Source organism: Mesoplodon bidens (genome assembly GCF_964165515.1).
Source record: "Mesoplodon bidens genome assembly, chromosome: 9".
In the NCBI taxonomy this organism is placed as follows: Eukaryota; Metazoa; Chordata; class Mammalia; order Artiodactyla; family Ziphiidae; genus Mesoplodon; species Mesoplodon bidens.
The window spans coordinates 74,545,722-74,559,783 of record NC_138166.1 but is presented as its reverse complement, the minus strand read 5'-3'; the positions used below and the strand labels follow the sequence as shown (position 1 = coordinate 74,559,783).

The 14,062-nt window shown below is 37.0% G+C and overlaps 1 protein-coding gene across 1 annotated transcript in view; it reads right to left on the bottom strand.

Annotated features, from left to right (window-relative positions):
* CFTR (CF transmembrane conductance regulator) overlaps positions 1-14,062 on the bottom strand; it is a 188,343-nt gene that overhangs the window by 100,568 nt on the left and 73,713 nt on the right. The gene's annotated exons all lie outside the window — the stretch shown is intronic.

The following is a 14,062-nucleotide window of genomic DNA, read 5'->3' as shown; positions in this document are numbered from 1 at the left end:
TGAGATGTGGCTTCATGCCTGGAAGAACCTTTGTGACTTCCTCACAATGGTTTGAACCTAACCTCATCGAACTTAACCAAGTCTCCCCCAACTTATCTCTCTGGCCAGCTTGAGATACTGGGATATGTCACCAGAGCACACTCGTTAACCCTAAATAATAAATAAAGTTAAATGGTAAGCCTACTGTCATTTGAAAAGTAGATTCTGATGGAGAATAAACAGACAGATGAACAGAACAGAATATTCCACAAACAAACATACAAACCCACACACAGACCAGAACCTAGCATAAAAGTGTTAGAATGACAGTTTATAGGGAAAGGAGAAACTGCTCAAAAAATTATCTCGTGACATATGGCTCCCCACTTGGAAGATAAAATTAGACCCCTAGCTCATACCAAATACAAAAATTAATTCCAATGATTTGTAGTCCTGAATGCAAAAAATGAAACTTTAAGAATATTGAGAATACACAAGAATATATTTTTATGATTTGTATTAGAAAGGATTGTCTTAAAGATAAAGAACAAATAAAAGACAATATAGATATAATTCATTATATGAAAATCAAGAAACTCTCTATAACAAAAGATTCCAGAACAAAACATACATTGCATTACCTCCCATCCCTAAAGGACAGTAATGCAATGTATATAACTGTTTTAGTACAGTCCCTCCAAGCTGCAGATACCAAGAAAGTATTGAACTTGAAATTATCTTATTATGGGAAATACTTGCATAAAAGAAAACAGGAAAGGAGGCAAGGAAGGCTGGGAGAGCTGTCAGACCTCAATGCAGTTCCAACCCCTGAGTGAAGGAGAGAGGGCCAGAAGGTTAGATGGAAAGACATTAGAATACTTTGCAATCTAAGCAAGGTCTGACAGAGCCATCTGAGAGTCTCTGAGCCAAAATCCATTAACAAATAAGTCCCATGTCTTTCAGACACAAATCTGCTTCAGTATCCCTGCCACACTCAATCATTTGTGGGAAGGTGTAGTCTCAAGACAAACTCTGAAAGTGAAGGATTTTAACTCATAGCAGTGGGCCCTCATTCAATTACATTCCCTACGACAGAGGTGTATAAGGCACATCTCACAGCTACCACAATCTTACCCCAAAAATTGGCAAAGGATGTGTAGTCAAATGGCTAACAAATATAATCTCACAAGCAATCAGGGAACTGCAAATTAGAACAGTAAAGAGATAGGACTTCTTACAACTTAGAATGGCAAAAATTAAACTCTCTGTCAATAACAAGAGTTTTCAAAGACTGAGGAAATGGGAACGCTCATAAAAGACTGGTGGTAGTGTAAATTGGTACAGCTACTTTAAAATACAATTTGGCAGCATCTAGTGATACTGGAAATGTACATACATATCCTAGGACACCACAATTCATCTATTTACACCAGAGAAGCTCTTACACATGTGCAAAGAGAAATATTCAAAGATTGTCATTGCAGTCCTAAGTAAAATCTTAGAACAATCTAAATATTCATCAATAGCAGAGTAAATAAAATGCTACACATAAGCACCATCCATCAGTTTAATAGAATGAAATAAATTTCTACATCTAAGTAGCATAGCTAGACCTCAAAAAGGTAATTGGAGCAAAGAAAGCAAGTTGAAGAATTATGTGTACAAATTATACCATTTATGTAAATTTTAAAGCCACACAAAACTATTAAGTATTGTTTATAGATAAATATGGTATAAATTCATTTAAATGGATTGAAAAGTACATATCACATTCATAACAGTGATTGCCTGAAGCTTGGGGTTTATGGAAGAATCATAGTGAGAAGGATTTGGTGAAATGTTCTTTTTGTTTGTTTTTAACATCTTTATTCGAGTATAATTGCTTTACAATGGTGTGTTAGTTTCTGCTTTATAACAAAGTGAATCAGTTATACATATACATATATCCCATATCTCCTCCCTCTTGCGTCTCCCTCCCTCCCACCCTCCCTATCCCACCCCTCTAGGTGGTCACAAAGCACAGAGCTGATCTCCCTGTGCTATGCGGCTGCTTCCCACTAGCTACTGGTTTTACATTTGGTAGTGTATATATGTCCATGCCACTCTCTCACCTTGTCCCAGCTTACCCTTCCCCCTCCCCAGGCAGGATGGGAATAAAGATGCAGATCTACTAGAGAATGGTCTTGAGGATTTGGTGAAATGTTCTTACAATTCGTCTAGGGCTCTAACAATATAGTTAAGAAAACAGGGATGTTGTCGTATGAATGTTTCCTATCTGGAATAGATGCTAGTGATGCAGATTACCTTGAAAAAGCACGCAAATAAGAGATTCCTGCATCTGAAAAAGATCTGATGTTCTGAGCCAATGCACTTGGCCTCCTTTTCTGGACTGAAACCATTTATGAAGAGAAATGTGTCAATATGGATAACTTAACAAGTATCTCAAAGATCATAATTACTAGAAAGCTGCCGAGATTGAAGTGAAACAAAATAGTAGGGGTAGACTGAAGAGAATTGTGAATAAGCCTATTATTTTAAGATCAAATGCATTAATAACACCAATATCCTGCTGCTAATGTGAGTACTTGCTCTGATTACTTTATTGTTCATTTGGAGATTTCTTTATTAGTATTTAGCTTCTATTTGATTTAACATAAAACACTTTGTTTTGTATACACTGTTAAACATTTATCTTTGCTGATTACTAAGGGTACTCCAATCGGGTGCTATATTTATCTTAAGGGTGTTGGTTTTCAGCCTTGGTGCTATCATGAGTTTAAAAAGCAGCATAAGAGCATGTGCTGCACAGAGAAGCTTTGCAACCAGAGACAAATTCGATTTCTCTTTACTTGCACTGCAACTTCTCTTGAGTTCTCTTGGAGTTACCCATAAAAATTATTGGAGGAGGGCTTCCCTGGTGGCGCAGTGGTTGAGAGTCTGCCTGCCGATGCAAGGGACACGGGTTCGTGCTCCGGTCCGGGAAGATCCCGCCCGTGAGCCATGGCCGCTGAGCCTGCACGTCCGGAGCCTGTGCTCCGCAAAGGGAGAGGCCACAACAGTGAGAGGCCCGTGTACCGCAAAAAAAAAAAAAAAAAAAAAAAAAATTATTGGAGGAAATCATTTATTGGAATTAAGATACTGGGCATGATTTGATTTCTAATATAAAAATTAACTACTGAGATTTTTCTAAACCTAAATCTTAAAATAAATCAAATATAAACTTTTAAAAATTGTGATCAGTTAATTTTCCTATTGAAGGCGACCCTGAAAAATCTTTCTTTGTAACCACCCTACACTGCCATTTCAGTTTTTAATAATTTTCTCATCACAGTTTATTTACAGATAAAATCAAATATTTGGATCATTCGTTTTCAAAGTGTGATCCCTGGACCAATTATTTCAGAATCACCTGGGGAGCTTGTATAAAAATTCTGCACCTATTCTTACTCAGAAGAATTAGGGCAGAGTGCAGGAATCTGCATTTTAACCTGTGATTTTTATGCCTGTTTGAATAGGTACCTGTTCTTTTGGCTAACTTCCTTTACAACATGCTGGTCAGAAAGGCAAATGTCAACTTCAAAGGATTCTGTGCACAAAATACATTAAGTCTGTTTGAGATTGTAAAGCACTTGAAAATACTTAGGTAAAGAGTACCAGAGAGGGTAAAAGTAATATTATAATAAATGTTCAATAAAGATTAACTTATTTTATTATTAAAAAGTATATAATATACCCAATGTTATGAACACATTTTTCACACAAATGTGTACCACTTTACTTTTTTTAAAATGCACCTAAATTTCATCACCCTGATATTATTCAACTGAGCCAGACAAATCAGAAGCTGTTAAAGAGGAACTTCTAATACAAAGCTCATCAACTCTGACTTGAACATAGAGAAATGGTATAGGGTATTACTATATTGAGAGAGAGAACTTTAAAGAAAGGGTGGAGTGTTACATTTAATGATCCTATGTAATTATGCAATATTTGCTGAGTACATTTGAGCTTGCTGTGACTCTGTAGATAGGAAAATACCATAAACCTTGCTTTATGGCTGTCTTATCACTCTTCAGAACAACCTTGACAATACAGCTGCTTGTGGTAAGGGAGGATGGTGAGAAGCTTGGGTTGAGGGAACGTGAACTTCCGAAGTAATGCCATTCAATAAGGCATGTCTTTAACAGTGAATCATTAGACAGTTAATGCCACTGTTATTAATGTTTAATAATTACTAAGCACTTGTATTATGCTTTATGCACAAGGAAACTAGGCAAGAAGGAGGAAGGAGAAAAGAAGTGTTGGGGGAACAGAGGGAAGGGGAAGGGAGAAGAGAGGAAGAAGAGAATGTGAGAAAGCCAAGAGAGTACTGTATAGAGAGAAAAAATGAATTAACCATTTTTGCACACAGCTGTTGCAACTGTGGATGTAGCTCTGTATGATATGTATCCAAGAGGGAGGTTAACTTCTAAAGCAGGGAATATACATGAATGAATTCTATAAATTAAAAATTGGAGTTCTGTTCATTAGGGAAGACAGTCTGTTGGCCTAAGTCAAACTTGATTACAAATAGCTGTACCTACAATTATTGGCTAAAGATTAATCCTTGCTAGAAAGCTTAAGTGAGAATGTTCTATCAACTTGAAAAATAAAAACTCTTCTTTCACTGGGCTTTGGTACTGACCAATTCACAGCAGAAAACTCGAATTCCAATATATTCATTATTGGACCCAACAAAAGCACAAAAAGCACTATTATAATAGATATTACGGTCTTTTGTCGTCAATATTAAACTATTGTTTAATATTCACATATATATACATACATGGTTTTATGTATGAACTTGTGAGTATATATGTAATTCTATTCATAGCTTGAAGAGCTGTAAAATGCAGTGCTTTAATGTATCTTGAGATAAGGAAGCTAAAAAAGATACTGGAGACAAAAAATCTTATTTACTGTGTTCTAGCTCTACATTAGACTCATTTAACGACAGATTTCTGGACGCCAGATTTCAGATTCTCTGAAATGATTCTTAACAATCTATTTTCTAAAAGCTCTCTAGATGATTTTAATTCAGTTGGTCTTAGAATTGGCAGTTAAGAACCTACTCATTCCTTAACTATCTTTTCTAGGTCTACCCACCCAAGATGCTGCAACAAATCCAGCATCTAGAAAGTACTCCTTTCTCAGAGCTTCATTGGCACATTACTATATTATCTCGCACTTGATCCTGCTCTGGAGTTCCTCGCAAGTCTCCCAGGTCCCTAGTAATCAGGGCTCTTCAGGAGATGGGCTTCAATATGTCCTCACCCATCACCTCTGAAGTAATCCTACCAAGATCCTTATTCTCTCAAGAGCTCATTTTAGAAAACCAGCTGCTCAACTTGCCCTGAGAAGGCTTCCTTCCCTGAGCTGACTGCCCACCTACTTGGACTTCCATATTTTAAATTTGAGGTCATGAGGCATCAAGAGGAGATTCTGCCCCGGGGTGAGAAGAAAAGAAGATAATTTGGGAGAAGATATGGGAAGAAATGTCCTGACATTTAAATTTCAAGTGTGTTAGTATAGGTGGTCTTCCCAAGATCCAGGAGTATGGAATTTAGGAGTATGGTAGCTTGATATGTCAATTATATGAAAATAAATATCCTGAAAAGACTTTTCAAAACTATGTCATGAAATTTTCAGTTAGTTCACAAGTCTTTGTCATCATAACCTTCTCTTTCACAAATGGCAGACTTATAATCCCAATGGTTTAATAATACTGTTACAATCATAGTGACATTAACCAGCCTGAAGTCCTAACTCAAAGTCTGCAATGTTCAATGCGTAAGTCGTAGGAGTTTCTAATAGGCAACAACCCTACTCGAGTATAGCAAAAAAGAGAAGACGTCAGAAGATTTGGATTCTCTTGCTGGTCCCATCAGTTATGAGATGTGATCTTCAACAAGTCTCTCAAACTTTCATTTCTTACACTTTAAAATGTGCATAACAATATTTCATAAATGTCTATCCATATCTCCATCATCCCCCTCCAGTTTGCATGTTACACTGGATAAATCTCCCTAAAATATTGTTTTTATTATGGCACTCCCTCCAGTGAAGAAAAGCAACCATGGAGGACCCACCTGCTCCCCTCCCAAGGGGCCTGTGCTCCCACTAAGCACCACGTTTTGCCAACTCCTCTTGCAGCTAAACCGCTGCATGAGAACTGGATTTCCCCAGGTATATGAAACATGAAAGTGAAGTGTGGATGACTCTCCCTTTCTGCCTCTTTTGGCTATTTGGTTTAATTGCTGGCAAGTGGGGAGACAGAAATCACTATCTGATTGTTCTTTCCCAGTTCAGCTCTCATCATATACGCCTTCCTTTTCAGGTCCCAGCTTTGCTGTGCTACCTAGAGCTCCCCTGAAAGTGCAGTGCTCTCACTTGACTCCAGCCCATTTCATCCTACATCCCAGCCACACTCTGTTGGCTCCTGGCTTTGTACATTGTGTTCTCTTTCTGGAATGTTCTCCCTGTTTTTCATTCAATGATTCCTACTCATCCATCATCTCTCGCCTTAGATGTCACTTCCTCCAGGGAAACCTCACCTGACCTTCTAAGACCAGATTAAGTGCTGCTCCTCTATACCATATAAGTACCTGGTATTAACCAATATCGTAGAACTTAACAAACTGCACTGGTTTTACTTGTTCATCTCCACCAGAGTGAAAGACCTTTGGGGACAGGGATTGTGCCTTTTTTACCAGTAATTCCCAGAGTTTGACGCAGTCCCTAGCTTAATGTTTGCACTCACAAATATTTACTACATGAGTGAATATATATATTCATATATGTGTGTGTGTGTGTGTGTGTGTGTGTATATATATATATATATATATATATTCCACCCCCCAAAAAAATCTGTAAGTCAAAAACTCATTACAGACAGGACCCTTGTTATACTTGCAGGCAGCATTCAGAGTACCTAACATATACTGTGTCCACAGCAGAAACTCAACAAATGCTTATTGAAATCAATTTTTTAATTTATGAAATTTGAATCAAGGGTAATTAAACCTTCTAAATAAAAATTAGGTATTACAGACTTGGTTCTGAAACATATTCATGGTAATATAATTGCCATTTCAAGGGCCATTTTTGTCTACAGAATACTTATACTAAATTTTTAGAAAACCCAAGTTTCCCTTCCTGGAAAGGAATTTATGAACATTACCAAGTTCTAAGGTTCTATTAAAGTCTAAAGTTCTATTAAAATATAAGTGTAAAATCTTCTCTTGATCTTGTTGAATTAGCCATCACTACAAAATGGAAAATTCCAAGAGTGTGGGGTCCATTATCCCAGTTCTTCAAAAGGGATGAAACATCAGGCCTATATATAATGATACAGCATGGCTTTGACCTTTGGAAAACTTAATAATTTTTTGTTTTTTAATATGAAGGCCTGGCTTAAATATCTTAATTTCATTATCTATTCATGAGATAGCTTAGTCCCAGACAGTTATAATTCAATTTTTATACTACTGTTCTGTTGATCTGCCCACATCTTAGGAAGAGGGGCAGTCTTAGGGTTATTCAGGTTTTAGAGATGTAAAAACTCCCATTTGTTTAAGCTAATAATTAGTTCCAGAATTGTAATCTTAATTGCTAAACCCTAGTTCACACTTTTAGAATTCAGCACATTTTCATTTTGATTGCAAACTCTAGGGCAAGTGGTCACTAGATAACTAGAAAGTTAGAATTCAATGGACCAATGTGTGCAAAAATGCTTAGCAGAGCAATGCTGACTTATGCCCTCCCAATGGATGTTAGCTAGTATTTATTTTTAAGTTCCAGGGTTCAAATGAAGTGAAATAGTAATCTAGTTCAGGAAACGCTATGGTGTTCCTGTTTGGTTCCACAGTTTTATTAAATAAATGTACTTGCTTCATATTACAATAAATAAATGGGAGTGTTTTCAAACTTAATTACCTATCAGTAGAAAATGACAGGTGGTTCAAGGTACAGTCACTTAGTGTGGTTTATTCTGGTTTAGGGGACATAGTTCAGTGTGCTTTGAATATCTGTTTTGGATGTCTATTATATCTTGGCTACTATTGAATGCAAATGTTAATTTGTGTGGCACCTTTTTATTTACAGGTCTCCCAACTGAACATTCCTGAATTCTCCTACAATGGTGATTGACCACCCAAAGGTTAAGTCTATTCAATGCAGGTTAGTTTTGGCCACATCTGAAGATCCAGGGGTCAAATTCAAATTTAATTAGTCTTGTGGTATCTGCATGATGGAATTTATTTTCCAGAACAGTTGTTAACTCATTTCTTCGCTTACTTCCCTCCCAAGTTTTTCATACTTCTTTCCAGTTTCCCTCCCAAGATTTCTTTCTCTTAGTAATTTCTTGCCAAGTTCCCTCCCAATTTTTTTTTCTTCTAGTGACTAAATATGAAAACTGTCTAGTGGAATAGAAAACACAGACAGATTTTACTTCTTCAACTTACACAGTAAATATTTTTATTACAATGTATATGTAATGAATAGCCATGACAAATATTTACCTAATGACGACCATTTTGTGGTTACAGAAGGACTGCAACAGCTTTGTGGAAACCAATTACATATCCTAAGCCTCGGACCTCTTCTCACATCCCCCACCCCACCTTCCACCATGCGCTGTTACAAAAGCCAATTACGGCTCCAAGCCAGGTCCTTTTACAAGAGAGTGAGTCACTGAAGAAAGACAGTCCAATTACTTGGTACCCAAACACTAGCCTGCCTGGGATCTGTTGCTGTCAGTTGTGAGACAGTGTCATAGGATAAGATATTGGAGAATGGCAAAGGAGTATTCTGGAAAGTTTTAAAAGGCAAGAGGACAGTGAAACCTGTCACTCTTTCAATGACAAAATATGATTATAATCTCCTTATGGGATAAGTAAATTAACGGGGGCCCAATTATATTAATTCCTCTTTTTGAGCTAGTAAAATCTTCAGTGCTGGTTACAAAAGTCACAAATATTTAGGAGGATTCTAAGGGTAGTTTGGGAACGTGGAAAGAAAAAATTGAGAATAAGTTAATGGGCACAAGGATACAAAATGGTATTTTTAAGAATTAACTATTAATTTGTCTAGAAATCCATTCTACTATAATCTAGATCCAAAGTAGGACATATAAGCAAGACATGGAGAAGTTCCTGAAAGAGGAGACCTAAAGGTGAAGAGTCTGAACAGGACTTGCTTACTCGTGTCTGCTTGTTACAATTTATTCTATCAGCGTAGCACTGTCTCCATGCTCTTCCCTGTGATAAAGTCTTCACTCAATCCCACTGGCTGAATAGTTTTCAACCACAGACTGAAATCAGAAAACTATGTGAATTATGTTGTGCATGCTTTTTCCTATCGAAGCAAATCTGCACCTACCTGCCTACTCCTATGACACCAGGCATCATTACACACTCAAGTGCTTTGTAGATATCAAAGTTGAATAAAAACACAAAAATGAGGAAGAAAATATTCCGCCTCATCTACAGTTCCAAGTCTAGATGTAGTACATTAAGAAACAGATCAGCTTTGGCAGTCAAAATGAAAACCTATTGAATCATGAATGTTTGTATTTGGTGATAGGGGCCAAAGAGAGAACACACTGAGGGAGTGTTGGGCTGACACCAGCTGTTAACCCTCAAGAATTCTGTAGGTATTTTGTGTTTCTGTGCTCAAAACTCCTCCACCAAATGCTTAAAAAAATAAAACATTCATTTTGGAAGGTTCTCACTGGCCTCTTTCAAAGGCGGGAACAGTTGTTTAACAACAACAAAAATCGGAAACTCTAAAGTCACTGAAAATAGGGGAAACTTGATTTTGACTGTCAGGATAGTCTAGCACTTTTAATTATTTTTATTTGTCACTCCCAGCAAAAACTTGCTGTTGTATAATTGTCTCCTCGAACTGTGAGACTGTGAGGCTAAGAAAAGAACATTTTCTGAGCAAAATTCTTGCAACTGACATGCCTACTTCAAAATATTTCTGAAACAGTCATCCAACAAGAATTTATCCTTCTCCCTATCAATGTGTTTAGTGGAGTATACCACAATAAAATTTTTAGAATCACTAATCTCAAGGAATCTACCATGTAGTTGGATAGATAACAGCATACAGGAAACATTCAGTAAAGAGAAGAGAAAATCATATACTAATGTGCTCATTGTACTTACTACATTTGCCAGTTTAAAGTACAGGAATTTAGGAGATGCTGGATGTTTTTGCCTATCATAAGATGACTAGGAAGACCTAAGTCAGTTGCAAAAGTCAGCAGGACAGAAGGGAGCAGGGACTCAGGGACTATTAAAAATAAAAAACTAAGTGTTTTATTTGCTATTTTAAGGCAAAGAGGATGAAGAGTGAATTGTACAATAAAAAAACAAAAAACATCATCATTATTAAAACCCATCTAGCGGTGTCCTCCACTGGTACTTTGTTAGCAATACCTGTGATCCCCCTGCTTGATCAGACTTCTTAGTCATCTGAAGGTCAGACAATTTGGGCTTCCCTGGTGGCGCAGTGGTTGAGAATCTGCCTGCTAATGCAGGGGACACGGGTTCAAGCCCTGGTCTAGGAGGATCCCACATGCCGTGGAGCAACTAGGCCCGTGAGCCACAGCTACTGAGCCTGCGCATCTGGAGCCTGTGCTCCATAACAAGAGAGGCCACGATAGTGAGAGGCCCGTGCACCGCGATGAAGAGTGGCCCCCGCTTGCCACACCTAGAGATAGCCCTCGCACAGAAACGAAGACCCAACACAGCAGAAATAAATTAATTAATTAATAAACTCCTACCCCCAACATCTTCTTAAAAAAAAAAAATCAGACATCTTAACTGACCTCCACATCCTTCTTTTCTAAACCCATAGAATCTCTACCTGTACCTCTTTCCAGTTCCTGTTATGTAAGGAATCCTTAATCCTAAACCAATTTCTCTTCTCTTCTAATTTCTTAAGGAAAAAAACATTCACTTTTTCCCAAAGGGTCATTTTTCCTGATGCCCTTTCCTAAGGATGCAAATATTGAATAGTACACAGATAAGGGATTCCTTATCTTCTCATAATTACTCTGATACTTTTGTCTCTTCTTGTCCATCATTGACATTATCTGGATTACTGAAATAGCTTCCTATTAGTCTTCCTCCTTCTAATCAGAATAGCAAATAGTACTACTACTACTACTAATAATAATAATCACTGTTTTATTTATTAAGTACTTTCTATGTGCCAGAAGAATCCACAAAACCCTATAAAATAGGTAATATTATCCTTATATTGCAGAGGATAAAACTCAGTATACAGCAAGGTTAAATAACTTTCTTCAGTAGCCCAGCTCTATTAGGTTTCAAAATCTCTGTTCTTTCTGTTAGTCCATAAACGTTCAAATCACATCCACCTTAATTCTGCTTCTCATATCACAGCCAAAGAGATATATTTAAATTGCAAAGCTGATTACATCACTCCCCTGATTAAAGCTCTCCAAGACCAAATTCCTGAGACTGGTTTTCAAGGCTCCCAAGACATGGCTCTCTGGCTTCATTCCTCCCCACTCACTGTCCCCCAATAATACTCTCGTTCTATCAAGATGCTTGTGGTTCCCTGCACAAACCAAATGGTTTCATGTCTGGTTTTTCTGCTCATGCAGTTTCCTCTGTCCAGAATATATTTTCCATTTTTACTTATCCTTCAAGGTGTCAGTTTTTAGAGAGAGCCTCCCTGAGAAGCTCCCTCAACTGGGCTTCTGTAGTGCCTGAGAGTACTTCTAGCCCAACGCTTGTTATATTATATTGAAATGGTCTCTTTGCATATGTTTTCTTTGAGTAAAGGAATAATAAAGTTTTCATTTTGTACCCACTCTGCCTCCACCACAGTGAACAGTGTCTGGTAATCACAGAAGTCATGTTGTGGGGTCTGAAAGGGACAGAGAAACTAGAACCACCTCCCAACCCTGTGGCCATTTCTGGAGCATGGAACCAATATGCCTACACGCCAGACCTTCAGGATCATATGCCAACTGTTTTCTTCCACAGAACACTCCAACTTTTGTTGATTGGGTCATGTAGACCAGTTATAGATGACCACTTTTATAATTTTCTCTTATAACTGCTTTTGTCAGCATCAAAATTGATATTGATGATTTTTCATGGTTCTCTTCAATTACACCAAACCCCACCTTGTTTCCACAGTACTCACTAACAAGAACAGGCTCTCAGACACATTTATCTTACGTCATGCTCTCTAGCAGTATTCTCCACCTCCAAAGGAAATAGAAATGAGCTACTGTTTACTGAATGGCTAATTTGTACCAGATGTTGTGTTAGGCACCTTCTATTTATCTCATTTAATTTTCTCAACAATCCAGGGAACATCACTCATCAATCTTCACTTCTTCATATCAACCTAATCTTCTCTACTTTATTGGCAGCTCTAATGTTCTTAATCAAAAAAATTCCTCCAATGCCATATGTTTCACTCTTGTCACCATTAGAATTCCACAGGGAATCATTCCATCAGAGGACATCAGCCTTGTGCCTCCTCTGGAGATTATTCCTTATATTAGCAGACTCAGCTTCATCCTTTTACTCCTATAGAAATGTCTCTTTTCTTCCTATTAGAGCAGCCATTACATTCTTTATTGATTTTTCCCCCTACTGGCCCATGAACTCCTGCAGTGTATAGATCTTGCTCTACTCATATTTTCATAAAATATAGCAAGTCTCAATAAATGTTTTCAAAATTAAGACTCCCTATTTTCTTATAGTTTAGAAGTTCATTTAGGCACAGAAAACCATATGTTGTACGATTCTAATTATGTGAAATATCTAGAATAGGAATATTTTAAAGACAAAGGTTTGCTTAGGGCTGGGTGGACAAGTTAGGTACGAGAGAATGTAAATTGATTGCTAACCAGGATTTCTTTTAGAGGAGTTGAAAATGAGGTGATGGTTGTACAACCTTGAGAATATACTAAAAAAAATGTATTTTACACTTTAAAAATAATTTTAAGGCTGGCCATGGAATCAGAAAAAAAAGGAATAATATGTTTTTATTCTTATCCTCTTTCCTTCATTATTTTAATAGTTTTATCAAGATATAATTCACATACCATACAACCATTCATTAAAATACAGGTCACTTTACTATGCACTCTTTAGAAAATAGACCACATCTTATTCAACTTGGCATTCTCAGGACCTAGCACAGTATTCAGAAGATAGTAAATGCTCATTCTATGAATTAGGTACCTATACCTCTGAATTTACTAGTACTAATATAGCTATGCCATATTTGGGTTAAATATACTTTCATAGGTTTACTTGGAGGAATCAAGACACTATTTATAAAACCATTTCTATGGGAAAAGATATATTCAAAGCAAAAAATAAAACCTACCAGAAACCTGCCAACGCCTTGCCACTAATAAAGAAATAGAGTCCATGATTTATCTTGCAGGGCACTCACTATCGGTCCTACATCCTAGCCCCCTCCTAGACAAATATCTGTATTCTCTAGAAACACACAGATTCTTTATAACAAATTTAATGAGTGTTCCAACCTCTAGGTTGTGAAATACTATCCCTGGAAGAAGAGCTTTTGAGGAATGAAGAATATTTTCTTCAAGGTAAATCCAGTATTTTTCAGGATAGTTTTCATTTTTATTATGCTTTCAGAGTATATGAAAAGTAAGAGAATGGAGCTTTTAAAAACTACTGTTGAATGAGTCAGTATATACATAAAAAGCCATTTGTTCAAGGATGTAGCCCTCTTTTGTAAGGACTGCAGTTTCTATCTAATCCATAATTAGCCTTTTTTCTATTTTTCTTGCACTGCATTTTAAGCTTCATTTTATCCCACTGCAATTTTTTTCATAAAAGTTGATTTAAAGGAATCTACTAATGTCAAATACCATTTACCAAGGATAGTGATTTTGAATCAAGATCACCATTCAGGCAATACTACCGATAAACCTCATAATGTGATATTTTCCCTGCTGATAAACCTCATAATGATATATTCCCCACTATTAACATCGATAATTATTGAACCCTTT